Source organism: Callithrix jacchus, chromosome 1, assembly GCF_049354715.1.
Source record: "Callithrix jacchus isolate 240 chromosome 1, calJac240_pri, whole genome shotgun sequence".
Lineage (NCBI taxonomy): Eukaryota > Metazoa > Chordata > Mammalia > Primates > Cebidae > Callithrix > Callithrix jacchus.
In genome coordinates, this window is record NC_133502.1 from 44,123,868 (window position 1) to 44,145,168 (window position 21,301).

At 36.3% G+C, this 21,301-nt stretch overlaps 1 long non-coding RNA gene across 1 annotated transcript in view; it reads left to right on the top strand.

The window, feature by feature from the left end:
* The first annotated feature begins 1,899 nt into the window (after nt 1-1,899).
* Nucleotides 1,900-21,301, top strand: part of LOC144579001 (uncharacterized) — a 50,811-nt gene continuing 31,409 nt past the window's right edge. The window contains exons 1-2 of the long non-coding RNA XR_013525720.1: nt 1,900-2,121; nt 13,349-13,418. This is a non-coding gene — a long non-coding RNA (uncharacterized LOC144579001). The remainder of the gene's footprint in view (nt 2,122-13,348; nt 13,419-21,301) is intronic.

Sequence of the window (21,301 nt, forward strand, 5' to 3'; positions counted from 1 at the left end):
AACTACTAGTCAGCTCTTCATCACTATAGATTACTTTGCTTTTTTTGTAGAAATTTATGTATTTATTTTTTGGAGCCAGAGTTTCTCTCTATCTCCCAGGCTGGAGTGCAGTGGCATCATCCTGGCTCACTGCAACGTCCACCTCCTGGGTTCAAGTGGTTCTCCTGTCTCAGCCTTTTGAGTAGTTGGGATTATAGACATGCATTATCATATTCAGATAATTTTCATATTTTTAGTAAAGATTGAGTTTCACCATGTTAGCAAGTCTGGACTCAAACTGCTGACCTCAAGTGATACATCTGCCTCGACCTCCCAAAGTTCTGGGACTATAGGCATGAGCCACCACACCTGAGCTTTGTTGAATATTATATTAATTCACTCATGTAGTATGACACATATTCTCTTATGTCTTTCTTAACTGGACACACTAATTTTGAGATTTACAAATATTGTTGTGTACACTAACACACAATATTCTGTTTTTTTTTGTTTTTTTTTTTTTTTTTGCAGTGTAGTATTATATTGTATGGATTTACCTGTGCATAAAATTTGGTTTTCCAGTTTTGAAAATTAAGCTGATATGAACATTCATGAACAAATCTGTGCATGGACATATCTTTTCATTATTCCTCCTGGACAAATACCTAGTAGAATTGCCATATAACTGAGTAAGCTCTCAGGGTTTCAAAGTTACTGTAAGTTTCAGTTGCCTCATATGCTCACTGACACTTAAGATTGATTATCAATCTGTTTGTTTTAGCTATTGTAGTAAATGTGTCCTAATATATCACTGTAAATATATTTGCCTTTTCCTTTGGCTGATTTTTTCAAATGCAATGTAATGTTTTGGTGATTTTATATATTTTAGATACAAGACTTTTGGCAGATAGATGTATTGTAAATATTTCCCACCATTTTTGCTGATCATTTGATTTCTTTCTTTTTTTTTCTGAGACAAAGTCTCACTCTGTCACCCAGGCTGGAGTGCAGTGGTGCAATCTCAGCTCACTGCAACCTCCACCCCCCAGGTTCAAGCAATTCTCCTGCTCAGCCTCTCTAGTAGCCAGGACTATAGGCATGCACCATCATGCCTAGCTAATTTTTGTATTTTCAGTAGAGACAGGATTTCAACATGTTGGCCAGGATCATCTTGAACTCCTGACCTCAGGTGATCCACCCACCTTGACCTTCCAAAATGCTGGGGCTACAGACATGAGCCATAGAACCTGGCCTTTATTTCTTTAATGACATTTTTTGAAGAGATGAGTAATTTTATAACTAGAAAAGTTTCCAGTTATTACATTTCTTGTTAAATTATGTGTGCTATTATTGATATGGACAGGATGCAGGGAAATACTGGGTAGAAGAGGGCAGCACCTGGTGAGGGCCACACCCTTAAACCTGGAACCATGGCCCAAAATGAGAACATGCATTTCTGTTTTCCTGTCCAAATGTTGCCTTTTCCAAAATCAACCTGGCCCAACCTGCCTCGCATCTTGTATCTGTAAAATCCCCAGGCCCCACCTGTGGAGCAGCAGAGTTGCAGAGAAGGAAAGAGAAGAAGAAGCTGGATGTTGGAGAGAAGGAGCTTGACTTTTAGAGGGATGGCTTGACAGTGGGACCTCAGAGAAGAGTATGGCCAGAGATAGCCAAACTCCAGAGGAAGACCACTTTCCTACTCCATCCCTTTTCCAGCTTCCCATCCAACTGACTGCCACTTCCACCACTCTGTAAAATTTTACACATTTGCCACCTTCAATTCATTTGAGCAACCTGATTCTTCCTAGATGCCAGACAAGGACCCAGAGGCTGTCACACTGACCCTCCACTAAGCTGTTTAACACTTAAGCTGTCCACAGATGGCAAAGCTAAAAGAGCATACTCTAACACATGCTGACTGGGGCTTTGGGGATTGTGGGCAACTTCTAGATATTGCTGTGGGCCCACGCAAAATTCTGTGCCTGCCAGCTGCCCAGATAATGCTTGTCCCAGCCTCTGCACTCATTCACCTGCATGTACCCCGTCCTGCAAGGGGTAGAGAGCAGTTAACTGAGTAAACCAACTGCTGTGCCATCCCACAAAAGGGTCAAGGGAACTATCCTGTTTCACTCACTATGTGAGGTAAGGATTCATGTTTATTATATTTCATATCAATATCCGGTACTTCTAATAGCTTTTTTGTAAAGGATTTTTTTCGCCTTTGAATTGCATAGAGAGCTATGTAAAAATATGTGTGTATCTTACTAAAATCACATTGTTTTCATTGCTGTAGCATTTTATTGTCTTGAAATAAAATGCTTTAAGTTCTGTAACTTTGTTAATTTTCCAAATATTTCATCTATTTTAGGTCATTTGCAAAATTGAATTAAGAGAGCAGGAAAGATTTACTTTATTCCACTCTTGTGAGTTGGCAATACAAAATTATAATTTGACAATTACAAAATTACATACAATTTGTGAATTACACAAGAAAAGCTTTCTGGGCTTTTAGGATTGTGCTGAATGTAGATCAAATTAGGAAGAATTGACACCTAAGCAAACCAGAAACATAGTCTACCTTTCTCTTTATTATTTAGGTATTTTAAAAATTATTTCTGGAAGATTCTGTAGGTTTTATAATAGACATCTCACATTTCTTTGTAAAAGTTTATTTGGAAATATTTTAATGTTTTTGGCAAGATTTGCCAGAAATGTAAAATTCATTTTTTCCTGCTAGCATATAAAATGCAAATTATGTTTTATAATAAACACATACTCTGAAAACTTCCCAAATTAATCTTTCCTAATAGCTGTATTGTAGATTCTTTAAGATTTTATAGGTTAGCTATTACGTCAATAAGAAACTATTTTAATTCTTCTTTTCTGCTACTTATGTCATTTATTTCTTTTATATACCTATTTTGCAATAGCTAAGATGACTAGTGGAATGCTGACTAAAAAGAGCCATTCTTGCCTTGTTTTCCATTTTATGAGGAAACCATAGGATATTTTACCATGAAGTAGAGTAACTGCAAGTTTTTCATAAATGCTCTGAATCAGAAAGAAAAAAATCTTGTTGTCTAAAAGTCTCCATCAAAATGGTTGCTGAACTTTGTCAACTTATTTAATACATCTTTGAAAATGAATGTCTGTTTTCTCATTTTATTCTGTAAATACAGTTATGTTATGTTATTTGATTTGTGACTAGTGCATCCATGTTATATTCCTGGAACAAATCCTCTTTAATCATGATACATTATCTTTTGTATTAATTGAATACTCTGTATTTGATTAAATAATATTTTGTTAAGAAATATAAGTATGTTTATGTAGGAAGTTTGTATGTTTTTTTTTTTTGCAATGTGGTTTTTGGGTCTTATTTTTAGGATAATGTCAAATTTTTACATAAAAATTGTAAGTACTCCCATTCTTTGTTATGAAGGAGTTGTAAGATTCATTTTTTTACTATGACTATTTATTAGAATTTGCCTGTAAAACCATAAAGTCCTAGAGATTTTTTTAATATAGAAATATAATGAATTTCAACAGATTTTGAAATATTCAGACAGCATGTTTCATCTTTCTTAGGGCATTTTATTTCTCAAAAAAAAGATACATTTTATCAAAGTTGTGAAATTTGTTGGCCTATATCTATTTATATCATTCTGTTATTACTGTTTTCAAGTTTTTAGGACCTTTAATAATAACCCATTTTTAAATACTGATATAACTACTTTCTGTTATGTTTTCCCTTGATAATTCTAGATAGAGATTTATTAATTTTGTTTTTTTTTTTTAAATCCAGATTCTTGGTCTTATTCATTTTCTAGATTTTCATCTGTTTTATATTCAGCTAAATTTTTCTTTCAAACATTTTAGTTCTGAATACTTTGACTTTATTTTGATTCTGGGATTTTTTTAAAAAACATATGCAAGGTAGTATGTCTTGGATTACTAAGTTTAGCTCTTTCTTCCTTTTGAATATTATCATTTCAAGCTAAGATTTTTATCTGAACACAAATGTAGATGCAGCTATCAAATCTTTATATTTTTATTTTATTATAATTTAGCTTTAATTATTTTCTTCTTTTCTTGTTATTTATTTTTCTTAACTCATGAACTATTTAGAAGTGTGCTGTCAAATTTTCATACTTTTTTAGGTGGGAGCTTCTTTAATACCTTATTTGTATTGGTTTCTAATTTAGTTCCATTGCAGTCAGAGACTACATTCTGCACTATATTAATAATTTTAAGATTATTATTACTTGCTTTAAGATACATTATGTGGTTTCTTTGGTGAATGAACCATGTATGCATATTTACTTGAAAATAATTATTCTGCACTTGTTGCGTAGTGCTGTATAACATGCTTAAAAGTATGGTTTAGATGATTTGTGTATTTACTGATTCTTTATCTAGTTCTTCCATTGGTTGCCTAGAAATAATTGTTAAAATATCCTATTATAATTATGAAATTGTTTATTCTATGAGTTTTTGCCTCATGTAATTTTAGGATCTACTTACACATTTATAATTATTAGCTCTCCCTTATTAATTAAGCCTTAATTTGTATAATGTTGCTTTTCATCTCTAGCAATAGCATTTATCTTGAAATATATTGTTGCTAATATTTATGCAGCCATTATATCCTTCTAAGTTCTATTTGCAAAGTATATATTTATTTTTTTCATCTATTTCTAACTTTATATTTAAAGTAGCCCTTATAACCATTTGCTTTGGTCTTGCCTCTTTTGCCTTTCTGGTAATCTGGTAATCCATGACTTTAATTAGAGGATTTATTTGATACTATTAAATGCACATCCTTATAGAGCTGGATTTAGAGCTATCACTTTACTACTGTCTTCTCATTTTTCTTCTGTTTCCCATTTTCTAACTTCAACTGAATTATTGAAATAGTTTTAGAATTATATTAATTTATTAAATGTCATGTGGTACTCTAAAGCACAATTCTTTTTTAGAATATTGTAGCATGAGAACAACTTCAAAGAAATCTTTCAGCTTGACAAATTGTGGAATGATTCTTACAGAGCTTTACTATGAGTGGTCTGCTGAGGTCACACTAATTAGGGAAATAATTGTCTAAAGATAGCTCTCTAAGATAGAGGGATTATTCCATGGATTAGAAGCCATTCACTGGGCAGTTATCAAGAAGGATTGGAGAGACAGTTATGAGAGCCAAGGTCATATATCGGCTGGAGTGAACAATTTTTAGTATGTCAGAGTTTTTTACATTACCCTACTTTTTTATGACTTAATCTATTTCACTTTGAGTCATAGTAAATATTTCCATTCTAAATATTTTTTTTTTTTTTTTTTTTTTTTTGAGACAGAGTTTCGCTCTTGTTACCCAGGCTGGAGTGCAATGGCGCGATCTCGGCTCACCGCAACCTCCGCCTCCTGGGTTCAGGCAATTCTCCTGCCTCAGCCTCCCGAGCAGCTGGGATTACAGGCACGCACCACCGTGCCCAGCTAATTTTTTTGTAATTTTAGTAGAGACGGGGTTTCACCATGTTGACCAAGATGGTCTCGATCTGTTGACCTCGTGATCCACCCGCCTCGGCCTCCCAAAGTGCTGGGATTACAGGCTTGAGCCACCGCGCCCGGCCTCTAAATATTTTTAATTGTATCATTTGTTTGTCTTTATGGAATGAAATCTTCATAAGAGCAGACCAGCTGTTTATCCTGTTCTAACTGTTACTCATGTCTACAAGAGTGCCTAGCACTTAATAGAAATTCCAGAAATATTGCTTGAATTAAATTGCCTGAATGAATGGATGATCTTTTGACACAAATTTTATATTCCCTATCATGCACAAAAACTAATGCTTTAAAATTTAGATAGATTTCTTCTTTTATTGCCTTCCAGTTCCCTCAAGTTTTAACATTTTACAACATGGGGAATAAATCTGATCAGTTTTTCTATTCAGTGGAGAGTGGTATGCCAAGAATACAACAAGCAAACAAATAAGGAGAAAGAAACAAATGGACATAACCATTTAGGATGCAGTATATGCCCCTCCTTTACAGGGAATTTGGTTCATTCATGTTCTAAGAAGAGTGCAAGTTTATTTTAAAATATCTAGAGGAATGAAAGAAGAAAATAGATAGAAAGGCAATGACTTCATTCCTCTCTGATACAGATGAGATTTGTAATTTCCATTCTGAGCTTAAAACTCCTTTTTTTTAAATTGCATTTTAGGTTTTCGGGTCCATGTGTAGAACATGCAAGACAACTGCATAGGTACACACATGGCAGTGTGTTTTGCTGCCTTCCTCTCCTTCACCCACATTTGGCATTTCTCCCCAGGCTATCCCTCCCCACTTCCCCGCCCCTGCTGTCCTGCTCCTATTCCTCCCAATAGACCCCAGTGTGTAGTACCCCCTTCCCTGTGTCCATGTGTTCTCATTTTTCCTCACCTGCCTATGAGTGAGAATATGCGGTATTTCATTTTCTGTTCTTGTGTCAGTTTGCTGAGAATGATGTTCTCCAGATTCATCCATGTCCCTACAAAGGACACTAACTCATCATTTTTGATTGCTGCATAATATTTCATGGTGTATATGTGCCACATTTTCCCAGTCCAGTCTATCATCGATGGGCATTTGGGTTGGTTCCAGGTCTTTGCTATTGTAAAAAGTGCTGCAATGAACATTAGTGTGCATGTGTCCTTATAGTAGAATGATTTATAGTCCTTTGGATATATACGCAGTAATGGGATTACTGGGTCAAATGGAATTTCCATTTCTAAGTCCTTGAGAAATTGCCACACTGTCTTCCACAATGGTTGAACTAATTTATGCTCCCACCAGCAGTGTAAAAGTGTTCCTATTTCTCCACATCCTCTCCAGCATCTGTTGTCTCCAGACTTTTTAATGATGGCCATTCTAACTGGCATGAGATGGTATCTCAATGTGGTTTTAATTTGCATCTCTCTAATGACCAGTGATGATGAGCATTCTTTCATATGTTTGTTGGCCTCATGTATGTCTTCTTTTGTAAAGTGTCTGTTCATATCCTTTGCCCATTTTTGAATGGGCTTGTTTTTTTCCTGTAAATCTCTTTGAGTTCTTTGTAAATTCTGGATATCAGCCCTTTGTCAGATGGGTAAACTGCAAAAATTTTTTCCCATTCTGCTGGTTGTCGATTCACTCTAGTGACTGTTTCTTTTGCCATGCAGAAGCTGTGGAGTTTGATTAGGCCCCATATGTCTATTTTGTCTTTTGTTGCCAGTGCTTTTGGTGTTTTGGTCATGAAGTCCTTGCCTACTCCTATGTCCTGAATGGTTTTGCCTAGATTTTCTTCTAGGCTTTCTGTGGTGCCAGATCTTATGTTTAAGTCTTTAATCCTTCTGGAGTTAATTTTAGTATAAGGTGTCAGGCGGGGTCCAGTTTCTGCTTTCTGCACATGGCTAGCCAGTTTTCCCAACACCATTTATTAAACAGGGAATCCTTTCCCCATTGCTTGTTTTTGTCAGGTTTATCAAAGATTGTATGGTTGTAGATATGTTGTGTTGCCTCCAATGCCTCTGTTCTGTTCCATTGGTCTATATCTCTGTTTTGGTACCAATACCATGCTGTTTTGATTACTGTAGCATTGTAGTATAGTTTGAAGTCCGGTAGTGTGATGCCTCCCGCTGTGTTCTTTTTGCTTAGAATTGACTTGGATATGTGGGCTCTCTTTCAGTTCCATATGAAGTTCATGGCGGTTTTTTCCAGTTCTCTGAAGAAAGTCAATGGTAGCTTGATGGGGATAGCGTTGATTCTCTAAATTACTTTGGGCAGTATGGCCATTTTCACGATATTGATTCTTCCTAACCATGAACATGGAATGTTTCTACATCTGTTTGTGTCCTCTCTTTCGTTGGGCAGCGGTTTGTAGTTTTCCTTTAAGCGGTCCCTTTAGTTCCTTATAGGTTGTATTCCCAGGTATTTTATTCTCTTTGTAGCAATTGTGAATGGCAGTTTGTTCTTGATTTGGCTTTCTTTAAGTCTGTTATTGGTGTATAGGAATGCTTGTGATTTTTACACATTGATTTTATATCCTGAGACTTTGCTGAAGTTGCTTATCAGTTTCAGGAATTTTTGGGCTGAGATGATGGGGTCTTCTAGATATACTATCATGTCATCTGCAAATAGAGACAATTTGGCTTCCACCTTTTCTATTTGAATACGCTTTATTTCTTTTTCTTGCCTGATTGCTCTGGCTAGAACTTCCAGTACTATATTGAATAGGAGTCATGAGAGAGGGCATTCTTGTATGGTGCCGGATTTCAAAGGGAATACTTCCAGTTTTTGCCTATTCAGTATGATATTGGCTGTTGGTTTGTCATAAATAGCTTTTATTACTTTGAGATACGTTCCATCAATATCGAGTTTATTGAGGGTTTTTAGCATAAAGGGGTGTTGAATTTTGTCAAATGCCTTCTCTGCATCAATTGAGATAATCATGTGGTTTTTGTTTTTGGTTCTGTTTATGTGGTGAATTACGTTTATAGACTTGCGTATGTTGAACCAGCCTTGCATCCCTGGGATGAATCCTACTTGATCATGATGAATAAGTTTTTCGATGTGCTATTGCAATCGGTTAGCTAGTATTTTATTGAAGATTTTTGCATCTATGTTCATCATGGATATTGGCCTGAAGTTTTCTTTTCTTGCTGAGTCTCTGCTGGGTTTTGGTATCAGGATGATGTTGGTCTCATAAAATGATTTGGGAAGGATTCCCTCTTTTTGGATTATTTGGAATAGTTTCAGAAGGAATGGTACCAGCTCCTCTTTGTGTGTCTGGTAGAATTCAGCTGTGAACCCATCTGGACCTGGGCTCTTTTGTGTGTGTGGTAGGCTCTTAATTGCTGCCTCAACTTCAGACCTTGTTATTGGTCTATTCATAGTTTCAGCTTCCTCCTGGTTTAAGCTTCGGAGGACACAAGTGTCCAGGAATTTATCCATTTCTTCCATGTTTACTAGTTTATGTGCATAGAGTTGTTTGTAATATTCTCTGATGATGGCTTGAATTTCTGTGTAATCTGTGGTGATTTCCCCTTTATCGTTTTTAATTGCGTCTATTTGGTTGTTCTCTCTTTTATTTTTAATCAATCTGGCTAGTGGTCTGTCTATTTTGTTGATCTTTTCAAGAAACCAGCTCTTGGATTTATTGATTTTTTGAAGGGTTTTTCGTGTCTCTATCTCCTTCAGTTCTGCTCTGATCTTAGTTATTTCTTGTCTTCTGCTAGGTTTTGAGTTTTTTTGATCTTGCTCCTCTAGCTCTTTCAATTTTGATGATAGGGTGTCAATTTTGGATCTCTCCACTCTTCTCATGTGGGCACTTATTGCTATATATTTTCCTCTGGAGACTGCTTTAAATGTGTCCCAGAGATTCTGGTATGTTGTGTCTTCGTTCTCATTGGTTTCGAAGAACTTCTTTATTTCTGCCTTCATTTCATTGTTTATCCAATCAACATTCAAGAGCCAGTTGTTCGGTTTCCATGAAGCTGTGTGGTTCTGAGTTAGTTTCTGAATTCTGAGTTCTAACTTCATTGCACTATGGTCTGAGAGACTGTTTGTTATGATTTCAGTTGTTTTGCATCTGCTGAGGAGTGCTTTACTTCCAATTATGTGGTCAATTTTAGAGTAGGTGTGATGTGGTGCTGAGAAGAATGTATCTTCTGTGGATTTGGGGTGGAGAGTTCTGTAAATGTCTATCAGGTTTGCTTGTTCCAGGTCTGAGTTCAAGCCCTGGATATCCTTGTTGATTTTCTGTCTGGTTGATCTGTCTAATATTGACAGTGGCATGTTAAAGTCTCCCACTATCATTGTGTGGGAGTCTAAGTCTCTTTGTAAGTCGTTAAGAACTTGCCTTACATATCTGGGTGTTCCTGTATTGGGTCCATATATATTTAGGATCGTTAGCTCTTTTTGTTGTATCAATCCTTTTACCATTATGTAATGACCTTCTATGTCTCTTTTGATATTTGTTGCTTTAAAGAGATGAGAATTGCAACTCCTGCTTTTTTTTTGCTCTCCATTTGCTAGGTAAATCTTCCTCCATCCCTTTATTTTGAGCCTTTGTGTATCCTTGCATGTGAGATGGGTTTCCTGGATACAGCACACTGATGGGTTTTGGCTTTTTATCCAATTTGCCAGTCTGTGTCTTTTGATTGGTGCATTTAGCCCATTTATATTTAGGCTTAATATTGTTATGTGTGAATTTGATACTGCCATTTTGATGCTAGCTGGCTGTTTTGCCCGTTAGTTGATGCAGATTCTTCTTTTTGTTGATGCTCTTTAGCAGTTGGTATGCTTTTAGAATGGCTGGTACTGGTTGTTCCTTTCTATGTGTAGTGCCACTTTCTGGAGCTCTTGTAGGGCAGGCCTGGTGGTGACAAAATCTCTGAGTCCTTGCTTGTTTGCAAAGGATTTTATTTTTCCTTCACTTATGAAGCTCAGTTTGACTGAAACCTCTTTTCTTTAAGGATGTTGAATATTGGCCCCACTCTCTTCTGGCTTGTAGAGTTTCTGCCGAGAGATGTGTTGTGAGTCTGATGGGCAATTCTTTGTGGGTGACCCGACCTTTCTCTCTGGCTTCCCTTAGAATTTTCTCCTTCATTTTAACCCTGCTGAATCTGATGATTATGTTCCTTGTGGTTGCTCTTCTTGCTGAATATCTTTGTGGTGTTCTCTCTATTTCCTGGACTTGAATATCGGCCTGCCTTGCTAGGTTGGGGAAATTTTCCTGGATAATATCCTGAAGAGTATTTTCCAGCTTGGATTCATTCTCTTCGTCACATTCTGGTACACCTATCAAACATACGTTAGGTCTCTTCACGTAGTCCCACATTTCCTGGAGACTTTGCTCATTTCTTTTTGTGCTTTTTTCTCTAATCTCGTTTTCTCATTTTATTTCATTAAGTTGATCTTTGACTTCTGATATTCTTTCTTCTGCTTGGTCAATTTGGCTTTTGAAACTTGTGCATGCTTCGCGAAGTCTCGTGTTGTGTTTTTCAGCTCCTCCAATTCATTCATATTCCTCTCTAAGTTGTCCATTCTTGTTATCATTTCCTCGAATCTTTTTACAAAATTTTTTTCAAGGTTCTTAGCTTCTTTGCATTGATTTAGAACATGTTCTTTTAGCTCACGGAAGTTTCTCATTAACCACCTTCTGAAGTCTGATTCCGTCATTTCATCACCCTCATTCTCTGTCCAGCTTTGTTCCCTTGCTGGTGATGAGTTTTGGTCCTTTGTAGGAGGCAAGTTGTTTTGGTTTCGGGTGTTTTCCTCCTTTTCGTGGTGGTTTCTTCCCATCTTTGTGGATTTATCCACCTGTCATCTGAGTAGTTGCTGACTTTTCGATTGGGTCTCTGAATGGATGCCCGGATTGTTGATGATGAAGTATTTCTGTTACTTAGTTTTTCTTCTAATAGTCTATCCACTCTGCTGTATGACTGCTGAGGTCCACTCCAGGCCCTGCTTGTCTGGGTACACCTGTAGCAGCTGTGGAACAGTGAGGGATGCTACCAGTTTCTTTTTCTGCTATCTTTGTCCCAGAATGATTCCCGCCAAATGTCAGCCTGATCAGTCCTTTTTGAGGTGACTCTTTGGATAAACAGGGGTCAGGAATCTGCTTGAGGAGATGGTCTGTACTTTATAGGAGCTCAAGTGCTGAGCTGTGAACTTCATTGTTCATTCTTGGCTATTAGGCAGGTGTGTTTAAATCTGCTGCAGCAGAACTTATAAACCCCTTTTTTTCCTCAGATGCTCTGTCTTGAGGAGTTAGGGCTTTCTTTATGAGTATCTATTGCACTGTCCTGCCCAGCTAGGAAGCAGTCTGGTCACTATTTGCCTGCTGAGGCTCTGCCCTGCTGCAACGGGGTCCACTCTGATGCCGTGGGCTCTGCCTCGCTGCCGTGGGCTCCACCCTGCTGTCATGGGCTCCGCCCTGTTGGTGGAGTCTCTCTGTTATGGTGGGTTGCCTTGGTAACAGCAGGCTGTGTCAGCAATGGGAGCGTACCTCAGTAGGGGCGGAATGCCTCGGTAATGGTGGGTGCCCCTCCCCTACTGAGCTGCACCATCCTGGATTCAGCAGTGCCTCTGAGTGTTTTGAATCACCGTTTTGTTTGTCCCTGTTGGGTGGGACCCACTGAGCCTGATCACCTGGCTCCCTGCTGCAGAGCCCTTTCTCTCTCTCTTTTTTTTAAGTTGAACGGTTGACTCTCTCACAGGTGTTTCAGTTGCCTGCTGATAGGGCACCGGGATCTGTGTGATTTCCTGTGCAGCGACGCACTGCGCCAGCTCAAATGTCACTTCCCCGGAATCTCCTGGTCTGGCTAACTGTCCAAGTCCCATTTAATCAGATGGGTATGCTAATCTGCCCTCCCAAATCTCAGATTACCGGTTTAACAGGCCACCCAGACCAATGCGTTTTGTGTGGCCTCTCGCTGTGCTTCGGTCCCAGCCAAAACAGCCGTGCCAGCCGAAAGGTGTGGTGTCCCACACCTGGGAATTTCTCCATTCTGTGGGCAACAAAGATCCGTCTGGACATGTGGCTTTGACTCACCCTCTATGCCTTCACTGAGAGCTGCAATCCTGAGTTGTTCCTACCACACCATCTTCTTTCTGTCAAATCCCTTTTTATACTTAAAGTCAAAATTCTTTTTACTTCCACTCCAAATTAAACATTAATATAGACCCATTTTTGCATTTTAAACAGAGACAATGCTCCTTTTCTGTCCTAATCTTGAAGATTTCACTTAAATTTGCAATCTGTTTTAAGGGAAGTCATATTTTCTCATAGTAATTTCTCCTGAGAAATGTATTCTATTTCAAAACACATTTTAAACTGTGTCGTTACATAAAAAGAGAAAGCAAGAACATTTGAATGAATAAAATTCATGCTTTCTCTCCTCGTGTTCATACCTTTCTTTCTCAAGGACCAGATTGTGTGATTCTATATCTGCAACCCATTCCTTACATTCCTTTGCTCCTTTTTTCACACTTTGTGTGATCATATTTTATGTTTAATATCATTTGATTTTAATTATACCAAAAAGCAAAAAGATATTAAAATGGAGTTACAGAATTCTAAATATGATACTAGTGTCCTATTTTAACAATTCCTAATAAGTAGATTCATTGAAACACAAATTTGCTTAAAGTATAATTATTTTTGTTAACATTGATGTTCTAGTCAAGAAGTTCTGCAAGAAGTTCTCAGTCATTCCATTTTTGTTTGGCAAATGTCTTTACATTGTAATATTTTCCAAGTTTGATTAGATCTCTCTAAAGATTTCTGAATAATTAAAATTTTTTTTCTAACACATTTTCCTCAAGTTGTATTTCTATTTGTTTACAGGCTTGATCTCAGTTTGTGACTTGCCTGCAATGTTTTCCATTACTGTGCACTGTTTGAAAATTCCTTGAAGGTGATTATCACTGGGCTCCTAGAGTGTGATCTGTGTGGTGAGCATCCCTGACTTGCCTTCTAAATTTTCTTCACTTTTCAAAATTAAACAGATTTTAGTCTTGTTTCCAATTGGCCTCTTGCTTTTAATTTTTTTTTGTCAACTGCGTAGTGTCATTACCTTTCAGTATAATTTTGTAATATGTGATTTTCATTTTCTTCAAACTTCTAACCTAAGACTTTTTTCTAACTGCCAATTGAATACTGAAACTAATTGACTTTAATATGTAGGGATACATTTCATGAATTTTATTCATGCAAATGTTCTTGCTGTCTCTTTTTATATAATACTTTTGCCTTAAATGGTAATGTTGCTATGCTTTATGTAAGATAACATTTTATTTATATTCTTTGACTTCCGGTTCTAGTTTATGATTCTTTTAAACAGTATCTATAAGTTTCTGGTTGCAAGAACTGTTAAGCACTTTCTAAAGCAGGAATGCATGTGAAATGCACAAAACAGATCCAATCATGCTGCCCTCTTTACTAATTCTTTCCATAGCATCTTCAAGCTCATCTTTCTTAATTATTCTGTATACAACATATCGCTCCAAGATTTCTCCTACAGCATTGAGGTATTCCTTTATGTAAAGTTGGATCTACAATAAGCCAATAACTCTTCAAATTATGGAACTGATTAAGTATGACTTTCATTGCTTTTCTCTGATTTTGAATGGTCTACACATCAAATTGCAACATTGTTTTAGCTAATTTTACAAACTAGAAATGACATTCCAAAAATCATATTCAAATTGACTAGCTTTTAAAAATGATCCTCCTTCTCTAGTTGTTCAAAACCTGAAGGAACCAATTCAGTGTTTCTGTATTACACACACACACACACACACACACACACGTGGTCATTTATGCTAATTAGGTCATTGACCTAAACAACCTTGTGATGATAAAAAGAGAGACCATTTAAAATAAAAGATAGCTACTATTTTTTACAAGTTTATTTTTATCACAGTAAAGTCCAGCTGTGTTTTGGTAAATATTTTGTTGAAAGTTCTGTTGTATTATTAGTCATATGTGAATACCTTTAATAAATTTAGGTAGTACATTTTTTCTTACTAAGATACCAAAATAGCTCAGTGGGATGTGATCATTCCTGCTTGCACCACCTAAAAGGGGTCATTTAAATGGGTATTAGTCTATGCATATACGCCTTGCAGATGTCAACAACTGCCCCAAGGAATCTTATAATTTTAAGAAGTGTATTGTCTTGTTTTTGGATCTCAAAAGCCTATTTGTCTTAGGTATCCTTTTGAGCCGTCTGTACCCGCCTGTTTGTGAGAACGCTGAAATTTTATCAAGCAGGTAGGCACAAACTGTTATGTTGGCAAGACGGGCAAAATCAAGAGTTTTATAGCAGGTGTATATCAAGAAACATCCAAGCAATAACAATAGTGTTACCAATTTACAGTCTCTTTAGCTTTCAGATCTAATAATATGTTTGGTTTTAGACATGATTCATACTACCTACAACTATTCTCATTATATAGTACACTTTTGTTAAAATGATGTGACAACTTCTGGAATTTTTCTTAAGGGTGAGATATAAAACATTGAGGTCAGATTTGAATGGCTGGCAACTATAAGAACATTGTTATGATGTCATTTGGGATAAACAACAAAACACAGTAACAACAAACTTTTGACAAAGAACAATGGGACTTTAGAGCACAAAGTCCATATTTGTTAGTCACTTTCCATGTGCTATTTAACTTATTCCTCAGAAAACCCCTATTAATTAGTTATTTCCATTTTGCAGATGAGGAAAGATTATGCCAGGTTACTCTAATCAGTCAGACCCTGCAGGGATGCAGTCTCAGTGGCTTTTATTATTATTATTACTGTTTTTTTTGAGATGGAATCTCACTCTGTCACTCAGGCTGGAGTGCAGTGGTGTGATCTCAGCTTACTGCAACCTCCATCTACTGGGTACAAGCGATTCTCCTGCCTCAGTCTTCAGAGTGGCTGGGACTACAGGCGTGTGCCACCACGTATGGCTAATTTATTTGTATTTTTAGTAGAGATGGGGTTTCGCCATGTTGGCCAGGCTGGCCTCAAATTCCTGACCTCTGGTAATCTGCATGCCTCTGCCAAAGTGCTGAGATTACAGGTGTGAACCTCTGTGCCCGGCCCTTGAGTGGCCTATTGATCCTCCCATATGAGGCCCTATGTCCACACACTGGTAAATGTCATTTGAGCCTAGCCTGAGGTTTCTGATGGGCAGCTGGACACAGTGGAGTGGGAAGAATCAGAGCCATGATGAGGCCTTAAAAAGGTGAAGCTTGGATTTAAGTCCAGGTGTATCTTGCTTCAAAGGCATGCATTTTAATACACTACCTTTGACCGAAGTAAAAATCAATTTATTAATCAAGTTAATGGTCTTTTAAACTTGTAATACATTATAAAAGTAGTTATTGATCATAAGCTATAAGCCAAGAGTTCTGAGAGATTATTGTGTATGCATTAGTTATTCTTCCCTTCCCAATTTCCAGTTTTCAGTAAAATGTATGTGTGTGTATATATCTATATATATATACACATATCTGTGTGTATGTATATATTATTATATTTTTGTGTTTTTAATACCTATATACACATATACGTATATGTGTGTATATGTATATTTTTGTGTTTTTTATGTGTGTGCATGTGAGCATATACACAAATAATAAAAAATAGCAAAATGAGGAAATAATTTTCAAATTTCAATCCCTCAGGTGGTTGACGCAAGAGCCACAGTGACCAAAATATCATAGGCAACCTCTGGTCCTCCATCTCCCAACTTCTAAAAATTTGAATGAATATCAGGATAGCTGTGGACTTAGCACAATATTTGGAGTCAATATTTTATTTAATTTTATGTAGGTATTCAGGGATAAGATATTGAAACTGATGTCTGAATTATAAATGCTTTAGAACTTATCAGTTAAAAAAATTGATACGATTTGCACTTCAATTAATCTGGATCGTAATTGGAATTCATTAATGTATTACTTTGAAGATTTAACTGATATTTTCTGCTTCTGTAAATAAGTAGGCTTTGCTATTCCAAAGAAAAATATTTCGTAGATATATCCGAAAGGAACTCTACAGATGACATACAATTTATAGTGTAATTTAGGGAAATAGTTAAAAGGTAATAAGAGTAGAGGTAATTTGGTATTTTAAATGGCCGAATGAAACTTTCTGTATACAACTCTTAGCAAATCACAACTCCCTTTATGCCAACTAAGAAACATATGTGTGGTAGTCAGAGCAATGTCCCAAATGTCCTTTAATAAGTCAGATTTCAAGGCCAAGAAAATTAAGATAGCAGACAGAATTCAGGTTGTTGATCAATAAGTCTTAATATAGGAAGATTAATTAAGATTATCTAAGGGGATCCAATGTAAACCCAAGGGTCCCAAAAGGTGTAAAAGAGAGCAGAAGACTGTCAGAGTGATGCAGTGTGAGAAAGGTTATTACTAAATGTGAAGATGGAAGGATACCACTAGCCAAGGAATGCAAAGGCTTCTAGAAGCTGGAAAAGACAGCAAAACAAACTACTCAAACTATTCTTAGCGTGTCTATCAAGGAGCACAACCCTGCCAACACGTTGATTTTAGTACCATAGGACCCTTTTCTTACTTACAGCCTCAAGAGCTATAAGACAATATGTTTTCATTGGTTTGAGTCACTAAGTTTGGCAGCAATAGCCAGCTGAGTCAGTAAGTAGTGCTCTGAAGTATTGCATTATATAGCTGCTCAACCTGTATTCACTGGCTGAAGACAAAGAAATTAGGCTGGGCACTGTGGCTCATGCCGGTAACCCCAGCATTTTGGGAGGCTGAGGTAGGTGGATCACTTGAGCCCAGGAGTTGGAGACAAACTTGGCCAACATGGCAAAACCCCATTTCTACTGAAAAAAGAAAAAAAAAAAAAAGCCAGGGGTTGTGTAACGCATCTGTAATCCCAGCTACTTGGGAGGCTGGGGCACTAGAATTGCTCTAACCTGGAAAGCAGAGGCTTCAGTGAGCAGAGATCATGCCACTGCACTCCAGCCTGGGCAACAGAGTGAGACTCTGTCTCAATCAATAAATAGATAAATGTAAAGAAACAAATAAGACAGAGAAATTTAGTGCAATATTGGAAATCTTATGGGAAGATAAATTTATTCTTTTGATTTTTTTTTTCTTAATTGAAACGGAGTTTCGCTCTTGTTACCCAGGCTGGAGTGCAATGGAGCGGTCTCGGCTCACCACAACCTCCGCCTCCTGCGTTCAGGCAATTCTTCTGGCTCAGCCTCCCGAGTAGCTGGGATTACAGGCACGCGCCACCATGCCCAGCTAATTTTTTGTATTTTTAGTAGAGACGGGGTTTCACCGTGTTGACCAGGATGGTCTCGATCTCTTGACCTCGTGATTCACCCGCCTCGACCTCCCAAAGTGCTGGGATTACAGGCGTGAGCCACCACGCTCGGCCCTCTTTTGATTTTTTTATGTAGTGTTTTCAAATCTGAGAAATGCCTTTTTTTGTCATGTGAGTAGTAATGAAACACAACCAATTTTCATGTTTCTACTGTATATGAATATATGTGCTTTCAGGAAATCTGGCAAAACCTTATATTAAAGAGTTTTGGAATTCACATTTGTTAGGGTCAACTCCCTACTGTATCCACTTACAGCCCAAAACATCAGTCATTAAGCCATGTTGACACACAATAAACATCCAATCAACTTTTAGCGTTGTTCATTCAGAACCTTTCAACAATCAAAACCTGCTATCTCTTCTTTGAGGTTTTATTCAATGCTTCATTTCAGTGCCTAGAATAGTGCTTCACATGTGGTAATATCTTAAAAATATTTATCAACTAAATGAGTGAAGACAAGTACTGCTGAGTTTACTAAGTATTCTTTTTAGGTATTTTGTTCAGGCAGATTTTTGTTCAGGCTGCAACAAAATCCCTGATGACTGTGTTTATTCCTTGGCCTTCCACCACCCATTTCAGAAGTGCTCAAACCTATGCAAAGGCTTTCATATCCACTTTTGCTGATTTAAATGCTGTTGAGGTATTTATGTTCTCAATGTCTCAAAGGTTTTGATGTGTAATGGCTCTCAGTTTTCACCTATCTTTATCTGAGCATTCTTACCTAAGACATAGCCATCAATCCATCTGATATCTGGGCTGGTATTCTATTGTACTCACAATCACTTTCACTTTAATTCAAGATTTTTTTTTCTCAAAAACACCCTCTTCAGTTTTACATTTTAGTAGCCCTCTTTTGAGCTGACCTCAGTAGTTCTCTAAAATATAGCCCTACAGGGTAAAATCAAATTATAATCATAGGTTAGGTGCAAGCTAATACTCCCATTGCTTTAGCTTCAAATGGATTCTTTATTTACCATTAGTAACCTTTAAAATATTCATACTGTCATAAAAAGCCTTTAACACAAAGCCTAATACAAAGTAGACCTTGAAAAGTATTAATTTTACCACTGTTTTCTATGAAGAACCATGAAATACTGTCGTGGAGTAAAATATGCTTATATTCATATTAATATGGTATTTTGAATTTTTAAAGTCATAAACCCAGTGAGACAACTATTTAATATGATTTTCTGACAGATCTGTAGTTAATTTGAACAAAGTATGTAAAAAGAAAGGGAAGAAATTCTGTATATAATAGCTTCAGCTTTTGAAGTCCCATTGCAGAATTCTCCCCAATTATGAAGAATAAAAAGATTATCCTTTACGTTAATCTCTACTAAATTGAAAAAAATACCTTTGGCTCTAAATTACAATTTCAATTTTGCATGTAAAGCTAATAATTAAATTAGTCAATACAGTTTCTGTAATCAAATGTTAAACTTTATTCTTTTAAAAAGAGGACAATAATACAAATATGTTTGTTTAAGATTAGCCTTGGTATTCTTAACTTATTTCCGAAGTACTTTGTTTTTTTTAGGAGTGGTCAAAATACATTAGAAGATATGAGAGAAATCTTTATTTAATTTTAAGCCTTTTTTGAGCTTAAGCCATCTGACTTTTTTTTTAAAAGTCCACAATCAAAAATATGTTGACATAGATAGCAATTAATTTTTTTAATATTCGAATGGAATTAAGCATATTTTTATGAAAATAAAACTCCTAGACCCCAGTCATTATAAATATATAAAACTACTGTTTTGTAAATATTATAGCAATTTTTCTACCATTTTAAATGATATTTTAAATGAGTTTCAAATGGTGCCCATGAAAGAAACTGATCGAAGTTATCAGCACCAACAAAAGGCTAAATCAATGTCATGTGCCTCTGGATGTGATACACTGAGAAAGACATTTTGTCATTTATGTGATATTCCTACCCTGATATACATAACCTGAATCTAGTTATAAGGATGTATTACACAATCCAAATCGAGGGACATTCTACAAAACCACTGCCTGCAGTCTTTCCAAGTGTCAGGGTCGTGAAAGTGAAAGTACAATTGAGGAACTGGTGCAGGCTGAATGAAATCAGAGACCAGACAGCTACATGCAGTGCAAGTTATTACATTAGGGGCTAAACTGGGAGAAAAGAATAGCTCTAAAGGACTTTATCTGGACAACTGATGAATTAAATTTGAATATAGAGTGCAGATTATAGTATGACATTCATGTTATATTTTTTAATTTTGAAAATTGTACTCTGGTCATGTAAGAGAATGTTCTTGGTCATAGGAAATATACAAAAGAATTTTCTGGCTGGAAGACATCATGATTCCAATTTATTTAAATAACATTAAAATATAGAAAGAAATAGTACTAGTAGTGAAAATGACAAAGCAACTGTGGTAAAATCTAAACAATTAGGTGCAGCTGGCTAAAGAGGGCAGAAGCTCCTGGTACTGTTTTTATAACTTTTCCCTAAATTTGAAATGTTATCAAAATAAAAAGTTAAAAAAACAGGGAGTCTTGGAAGTATAAATTATTTAACCTTATAAGGAAAGTGTAATATATATATTTAATATATAAAGTTTAAATATTAAATAAACCCCTTTTACTTTTTAGAAAATATGTAGTCTGGAAGATATGTTACCATAAAGAATGTGTAGTATTATTCTATTTGCTTCTAAACAGCAGGTGATAACAATTTTAGTAAAAGCATGGTTGTTTGTAATATTTTTGTTCTTTTCCTATTTCAAAGATCAAGGAAACAACTCTCTTTTAAAACAGTTATGAGTCAAGGTGAATTCAAACCAGATGTTTAGAGAGTTTCATTTCACTTGAAGATTTTTGATACACTCTGTAGAGAATGTCTAAGACATAATGACCAGCCAACATTTTTATTTAAGATTGGATATTCATGGGTCAGTCTTCAAGCTAAATGTTTATTTTTCTAACTGTTTTATAGTGAAGTTTGGTTAAAAGACTTGGCACAGTGCTTTTCAGTTTAATTTTCAGCCTGACAGAAATGCTGGCCTCAGTGTGTGTATGTGTGTAATTTAGTTGCTGTGCTACTGGAAGTCTATGGAAGATTAATGAATGGTGAGGCTCCGTGGCAGTTGTGAGGGGAGGCAGGATACAGAAAACCAGCCACCATCTGTTCAAAATGCCTTTTGTAGTGCTTTTAAGGAAAACAGTTACCAGCAGGAGACAGAGGCAAACAATGGCTTAAATATTAATGTTTCTGTTCTCACAAGTAAATATTGTAATTATACTTCTATTATCTTAACAAATAAATATGCATATTATGTTTCAACCATGTCGTATATTCAATTCTCCAAACAGGAAAATTACCAATAATTTAATATACTTACCAATACTTCCTCTCAGTTAGGATCTTCAAGGTATGATATCTATGAAATCCA